The following is an 8,506-nucleotide window of genomic DNA, read 5'->3' as shown; positions in this document are numbered from 1 at the left end:
AGCATGTCCATATCCCTCTTGTAACAGGGGCTCCAGAACTGGACACATTACTCCAGGTGGGGTCTCACCAGAGCTGAGTAGAGGGGGAGAATCACCTGCTGGCCACACTTTTCCTGATGCAGCCCAGGATCTGGTTGGCTTTCTGGGCTGCAAGTGCACACTGCTGGCTCACGTTGAGCTTCTTGTCCACTGGCACCCCCAAGTCCCTCTCCTCAGGGCTGCTCTCCAGCCAGTCACTGCCCAGCCTGGATTTGTGCTTGGGATTGCCTCGATCCAGATGCAGGACCTTGCATTTGGTCTTGTTGGACCTCATGAGGGTGGCTTGTGCCCACCTCTCCAGCCTGTCCAGGTCCCTCTGGATGGCATCCCTTCCCTCCAGCCTGTCTGCTGCACCACACAGCTTGGTGTCATCACCAAACTTGCTGAGGGAGCCTCAATGCCACTGTCCATGGCACTAACAAAGATGTTGAACAAGACTGGTCCCAGGACTGATCTCTGAGGGACTCCACTTGTCACTGGCCTCCACTGGGACATGGAGCCATTGACAGCCACTCTTTGGGTGCAGCCACTGAATGCTCTATCCATCAAACCCAGACTGCACCAGCTTGGAGCCCAGGCTGTGGTGTGGGACAGTGTGGAAGGCTTTGCTCAGCTCCAGGTCAATGACGTCAGTTGCTCTCCACTCATCTATTAATGTTGTGACCTTGTCACAGAAGGCCACCAGGTTTGTCAGGCAGGATTTGCCCTTGGTGCAGCCCTGCTGACTGTACCAAATCACCTCTTCACTATTCTTCTGTCTCAGCTGTGCCTCCAGGAGGATCTACTCCATGATCTTACCAGGCACAGAGGTGAGACTGCCTGGCCTGTAGTTCCCTGGTTCTTCCTTCTTACCCTTTTTGAAAATGGGAGTTATGTTTCCCCTTTTCCAGTCAGTGGGGACTTCCCCAGAATGCCAGGACTTCTGGAATATAACAGAGAGGGGTTTAGCATCTCATCTGCCAGTTCTCTCAGTACCCCTGGGTGTATCCCGTCGGGTCCCATGGACTTGAACACTTTCAGGTTCTTCAGGTGATCACGAACCTGATCTTCACTTATGATGGGCAGTTCTTCCTTCTGGTCCCTGTCATTATCTTCCATGACTCCAGGAGTGTGACTGGAGCCCTTTGCAGTGAAGACTGAGGTACAGAAGTCATTGACAACCTCAACCTTTTCCATGTCACTTGTGACCATTTCACCTGTTTCCTTTCTGAGGGGGCCCACACCTTCCCTAGTCTTCTTTTTACCATTAATATACCTGTAGATATTCTTGGTGTTCCCTTTAACCTCCCTGGCTAGATTCAATTCAAACTGTGCCTTGGCTTTCCTAGCCAGATCTCTTGCTGCTCGGGCAGCTTCCTTATATTCTCCCATTCTAGCTGTCCTTTCCTCCACTCTTTGTAGAGCTTCCTTTTAAGTGATAGCGTGTCCAGCAGCTCCTTGCTCATCCAGGCAGGCCTCTTAGCATTCTTCCCTGCTTTCCTCTTCATTGGTATACATTGCTCCTGGACACAGAGGAGGTGGTCCTTGAATACTGACCAGCTGTCGTGGGCCCCTCTTCCCTCTAGGGCTTTGTCCCATGGTACTTTGGCCAGCAGATCCCTGAAGCCATCAAAGTCTGCATGCCTGAAGTCCAGGGTTGTAAGCTTGGGATACGTCCTCTTGGTTGCCCTGGGGATCTTAAATTCAACCTCTTCATGGTCACTGAAGCCAAGGCTGCCCCTGAGCCTCACACTGGTCACCAGCCCTTCCCTGTGGGTGAGAACAAGGTCCAGCATAGCACCTTTTCTTGGTGGTTCCTCTACCATTTGGAGGAGGAAGTTGTCATCTATGCAATCCAGGAACATCCTGGATTGCTGGTGCCTTGCTGTGTTGCCCCTTCAGCAGATGTCAGGGTGGTTGAAATCACCCATGAGGACCAGGGCTTGTGACCTGGAAGCCACTTCTATTTGCCTGTGGAGGGCCTCATCTGCTTGGCTCTGCTGGTCAGTTGCCTGTAGCAGACCCCTACAGTAACATCACTCTCCCCTGTCTTGCCTTTAATTTTAACCCATACACTCTCAACCAGTTCATCATCATTCCCCAGGTGGAGCTCCACTGATTTCAGCTGGTCACTGATATAGAGGGCAATGCCTCCTCCTCTCCTTCCCTGCCTAACCTTCCTAAAGAGCTTGTGCCCATCTATCCCTAGCTTCCAGTCATGGGAATCATCCCACCAAGTTTCAGTAATAGCCACTATGTCATGGCATCCCAGCAGCACAGTGCCCTTAATTTATCCTGTTTGTTGCCCAAGCTGCATGCATTTGCATAGAGGGACTGGGCTGGCCCTGTAGTCCTCTTGTGCCAACTCCCCTTGATTTCCACAGAGTGTCCTGGTACATCATCCCTGGCTTGCTTCAGGGCAGCAAATTGAGAGCCCTTACTAGCTGTCCATCCCTCTGCCTCTGGTGAGCTGCCCCACTGTTTGTCACTGGCCAGAAGGACACTATTAACCCCTTCCCCCTTCAAAACTAGTTTAAAGCCCTATCAATGAGCCCTTCTTGTAATGAATTCAGTATTCAAGGTCTGGTCTCACCAGCACAGGGGCATGACCACTTCCCTGCCCCTGCTGGCCACATCATTCCTGCTCCAGGCCAGGCTGCTGGTGGCACTCTTAGCTACTCGCACACACTGCTGGCTCATCTTCAGCTGCTGTCAACCAGCACCCCCAGGTTCTTTTCTGCTGGGCACATTCCAGTCTCTCTGCCCCAAGCCTGGAGAGTTCATGGGGTTGTTGTGCCCCAAATGCAGGACCCAGCACTTGGCTTTGTTGAACTTCATACAACTGACCTCAGCCCATCGATTCAGCCTGGCCTGATTCACCCTCTGCAGATCCTTCCTAGCCTCAAGCAGATCAATATTCACACCCAATTTAGTATCATCTGCAAACTTACCGAGGGTGCCCTTGATCCTCTTGTCCAGATCTTTGTCACAGGTATTTAAGAGAACTGGCCCCAGGCACTGAGGCCTGGGGAACACCACTGGTGACTGGATTTACTGGATTTGTGGCTGGCCAACTGCAGTTAACTCCACTCACTACATTTTTACGGCCTGGCCATCCAGCCAGTTTTTTATGCAGTGAAGCACCCATTCATCTAAGCCACGGAAGCACAAACCTTGTGAAGGGAAAAGTGTATCTCCCCAAGGCCTTTAGAAGAGTAAGCAGGGAATCTCCTCAGAATAGAGCACCCTGATGCTATGGTTGCTGGCTATCTGGTGGCACATTGCCATCGTTATTTCTTTTTTTGACTATTTTGTTTCCTTGGTCTTACCCAAGAGATCTGCTCCCCTCCTTACTTGTTGGAGAATCACTCCAGTTGCTTTAGTAGGTGATAGTAATGGCATTTGGAAGGTCACCTTCTCAGCCTGGACCCACTGCCCAGCATTAATTTCTTCCAGAGATGTTAGCTGAGAATGTAACAGGTGTCTCAGTAACTGTGCAACTTTGGCACTCATGCAAGAGCAGTCCAACTTCAAATGACAGGGCTAAGAGCCACTCTGCTTACCTTTCCAATTAGACAATCTGGTCCCTTTCCACTGAGATGCTCAGTCTTTCTCGGACTGCCGGAAACCACTGAAGAATGTCATCACTGGAAAGAGAAGGAACAACCAAGACAAAGAGCTGTGAATCCGTCTCCCTAAAGAAAAGACGCATGCATTTCTTTTTGCTCTGTTATGGGGTCAGCAAATACCTGAAGAAATTGGTCCCTTAGTGGCGAAGCAGTATGAGGAAATGGCAGAATGCCAAGCCAATGTCTTCATGGCTCCCCTGAGATAGGATATCTCTTCACTTGATAACCCACAAACACTTATGTGGAATACTCATGTGCCAGGTGCAGAGAAAGCACTCCTCCTGTTTAACTCCACATGACCCAGTGCATACCAGCAGAACAAACAGGTTTCTGAATAAGGAAAGCATGTCCCTACCACACACAGACTTCAGCACTCAGCCATGTCTTGGCAGAAGGGCAGGGAAGGGCAGTTCTTCTCTAAAGGATAAGGCCGATGGCATTTGTGTTTGGCTTGGGCTGGCATTCCTGGGAGTTCTCCTTTTACACAGGGGGGCTGCTGCCCTAAGAGACACTGGTAGAGTGGAGGCTGGGCACTCCTTGTCTGGCTGCCCTTGGGCCTGGGGACTTCTCTCTCAGCATGCTGAACAAGTAATTGCAGCACAACTGACCACAATATTTGAAAGCCACACTTCTTACTCTGAATGTTCTCAAACGCACTTGGTTTCTGCTCATGCTTTCACTTCTCCTCTAAGCACCTCGAGTTTGGTACAGAACAAATGCAGTCCCTGCCTGTTACTGAAGGGAGATTTAAGACATCTTTATTTTTTCCCCTAAGAAGAGCAACACCCATGAGAATCTCCCTTACCATTAACCCTATGAGTAGGAAATTCTTTTTGTGAAACAAGTTAAATAGTAATAAGGAAGGAAGAAATTGTGGATGTTTAGGTGAAACACCAACACCTCACCCTTACTTCAGCTCCCACTTTAGCAATCAGTGGCTGACACCACAAATCCCACAGAGATTGCTTTTAAATCCTATCTTTGCTTGCTTTCTGTGAATTCCTTTTACTTAATAGCAATCACCCATCAGAGGATGTTTTGTTAATCACACCAAACACAGCCCACACATCTGTAACTGCTTTATGCTAACTTCCATTGTGTGTACTAAGGACAAAGGCAATAATGCAGAGCTATTAGTAGAGATGAACTTCTGTGATGAGCACAGGAATTCCAAATAGAGCTCTGCTGCAGTGGCAGTTTCTTCTTCAAGAGGTGGTCAGTGCATACATTCATACTCTGATTTGTTTCGCCTGTTAGCATTTGACCAGAAAAAATGTCTGTCAAGGGACAACCTCCTCCAACACCCCACATGTAGGGTTAGTTGAGACAATGTGTTGTGTGCCACAATTCCTCTGCACCTTGTGCAGTCAGGCAGCCTTCTAATACTTCCTTTCAGGACACTGCTCTCTGCAGTTTTCAGGGTTCTCTTTTACACACTTTGTTGTCTCCTTCTCTGGAGACTTTCAAGACCCATCTGAATGCATTCCTGTCTGACCTGAGGACTGCTCTGGCAGGGCGGTTGGACTGGATGATCTCCAGAGGTCCCTTTCAACCCCTAACATACTGGGATCCTGTCATCCTACAAATGGTCTTTAGGAATATCCTCCCTTCTAAATCTGAATGAAAATCAGCTCATTGTGTCCCCTTGACTCTGCCCACACTCAGGTTCACATACTTACACAAGCATTCCACTGAAATTATTTTCATCCTTGGAATTATTCTTTGTGTTTCACTGTACGAGTGAAGAGTAACTAACGTCCTCTTCCTGGACTTCTGTAAGGCCTTTCATGTGGCCCCTGTGTCATGGCTTGGTTATCCTGCACCAACCCTGGACAGCAGTGCGTATGCGGGGGGTCGTGCTAAGGTTCAAATAATTCCCTTGGAGTAAAGAGAGGTGAAACGACTCCATTGGATCGGACTGCAGCAGCGGGAAAACGGGAAAGAAAAGCAGTGGGGAAAATGTGTATCACAGAGAAGGGATATCACCCTGGCTTGAAATCGTGGAATTGTGGCAGGGGCAGTTCAAGAGTTTTGGCGGCAGGCGCAAACACTGCGAGGAGCGGCGGCCATGGCTTTCCTCCATGGGGCAGGCAGCGGCGGGAACGGAGCGGCGCAAGGCCCGACCGGTGGTGCAGGCTCTCTGTGGTAAAGCCCTCAGGCACACAGGCAGCGGAGGGAGTGGAATGGCTCAAGGCCGGTAGTGCAGGTTGCCCGTGGTAAAGCCCTCAGGCACACAGGCAGCGGAGGGAGTGGAATGCCTCAAGGCCGGTAGTGCAGGTTGCCCGTGGTAAAGCCCTCAGGCACACAGGCAGCAGGGGGAGCGGAATGGCTCAAGGCCGGTGGTGCAGGTTGCCCGTGGTAAAGCCCTCAGGCACACAGGCAGCGGCGGGAACGGAGCAGCTTCCCCCAGCCCCTTGCTCCCTCATGCTTCCCTGGAAGCCTTCCCCCTTCGCGTTTCCCTCTCACCCCCCTTGCTCCATCATGCTTTCCTGGAAGACCCCTGTCACCCCCTCAGCCCAAGCTCGGCATGCGCGGGGAAGGGCAGCGCCCCCGAGCTGCGCAGGACGCCGCACGCACACCTGCCCTTCAGTGGCGCTGTATGAGACAGCCAAAACCCTTGGAGGTCTCACAGCCCCCAGCGTTCTTCCCACTAAATTAGAGAGTTATGGCTTTGATGGATGGGCTGTTAGATGGATAAGAAACTGGCCAGATGGCCTCATCCCAGAAGTACAGCCAAAGACTCAGTGTCCCAATGGAACCCAGTGGTGTCCCTCAGGCATTTGTATTACTGGAACCAACAGTACTTAGTATCTTCATTAACGACATATGGAGTAGAACTGAGCACACCCTCAGCAACTTTGCAGATGGCATCAAGGTGAACGGGTGCCGTTGATACACCAGTGGGAAGGGATGGCATCCAGAGGGGCCTAGATCAGCTTGACAGATCACCTTCTCAGTCAGCTGATGAAGTTCAACAAGGCCAAGTGCAAGGTCTTGTACTGGGTCAAGACAATCCCCACTAACAGTATCTGCTAAGGAATGGAGAGCAGCCCTGCAGGGAGAGCTGATTCTGCTCTTCTGCTCTGCTCTCATGAAACCTCACCTGGAGCACTGTATCCTGCTCTGGGGCCAACATTACAAGAAAGACATGGACTTGCTCAAGTAGGTACAAAGGAGGGCTACAGAAATGGTCCAAGGAATGGAACACCTTTCCTATGAAGAACAACTGAGAGCACTGGGCCTGCTTGGCCCGGAGTTGAGAAGACTGAAGAGATCATAATGAGGCCTTTCAATATATATAAAGTAGGTTTATAAGTGTCATGGATTAAGTTGAATATTCACTGCTGTTATTCAAAACCATCCTGCCTCATGCCAGCTTCAAAATGAAAGTGCTGGCTGGAACAAAGTATTATAGGGCTTGAAGTTCAGATAATAGCAAGAGAGGCTTCCTGTTCTGGTTGCTGCATTTGGGTTCTGGGTGTTTGGGTGTTGGCTCTTCCACTGAGATGGCACCAGGACAGACAGGGATGGAGGAGTAGCTCCCTGGCTTGTGCTTTTACTTCGCTTGCTTCTGTTTGCTGCTGCTTTCTGCTGCTCTTTTTCTGCAAATAGGCTAAGGCAATGGTGTGTTGTATTATTATTATCTCATTTATTCAGTAAACTCTTAATTCTTTGTCTTAACATAGAAGGTTTTTTTTTTGTGTGTTTGCTCTCCCCTCACTTCTGTGTTGTAGGGAAAAGGCTGTGTTAAACTAGCACAATAAGAAAGATGGAGAACAACTTTTTACCAGGGTCTGTAGCAAGGAGCAAAGGTTTTAAAGTGAAGGTGGTAAGGTCTGGTTGGATATAAGGGTTACTTCTTTTTTTAAGGTGAGGCTAGTGAAACACTGGAACATATTTGCTCCAGAATTTGGGAAAGCCCCTTTATTGGAAGTGTTCAAGCTTGGACTGAATGGGGCTTTGAGCAGCCTGAGCTAGTCAAAGATATCCCTGCCAATGGCAAGGGAGTTGCACTAGATGATATTTTTAAGGTCTGTTCCAACCCAAGCCATTCCGTGATTCTGCCCATTAACTTTTGCATGTCCTTGGGAGTCAGAAATTGCTTAGAGAGTCAGGACTTCTCTGCACTCCTGCACTCACCATTTCTGCATCATTGTCTCTGGGCTCCTACTGGGTAGGGCACAGGGAATTTCTATCAGCTTCTCCACGTGCTGTGCAGGGAGCCCAGGGATGAACTCTGGCTTTGAACTCCAAAAAATGTGGGTACTGCAATGCCAGAGCCTTCCTTGCAACAAGATCTTCATGCACAAGCCAGTGCTTGATGCTGGATATTACTTTGGATCACAGGCATCACTTGTCTGACTTTGCCCCTGGGTCATTCACAGAGCTTTATCCACTGAGCTCTTTCAATAAACAAAATGCCAATGACCAGGAGAAGTGACGGTGTTTGAAGCAGCTCAAGTGACTATGCCCTTTTCCTAGAACTAGATCAGTCACCCTCCTGGACTAGCAGCAAGTTCCCCCTTTCTCTGAGTATCAGTATTGCACAGGGCTGCCTCCATCCCTAATGCTCTGGTGTAGGCAACACTGCATTGATGGCTTTTGCTTCTGGAGCTGTATGGATGTGTAAGTGTGCAAGATAGGAGTGCTGGACTGAGGATGAGCTGGAGTGCAAGGGTGCTTGGGCTGTGTGCTGTGTGTGTGATTGTGTGTGGAGTTGTCCTTGAGTGCAGGGGTGGTGTTTTTTTTTTTTTAGTTGTCTGTAGTGAAGGGCAACAAGGACTTCCACTGCTTCCTGGCTTGCTTGAGGACAATGCTTGATGTGTGTTGAAAAAGAGCACACATACATGGGAGGCACA

Source organism: Indicator indicator, chromosome 29 (assembly GCF_027791375.1).
Source record: "Indicator indicator isolate 239-I01 chromosome 29, UM_Iind_1.1, whole genome shotgun sequence".
NCBI lineage: Eukaryota > Metazoa > Chordata > Aves > Piciformes > Indicatoridae > Indicator > Indicator indicator.
Note: the sequence above shows the minus strand (reverse complement) of the source record.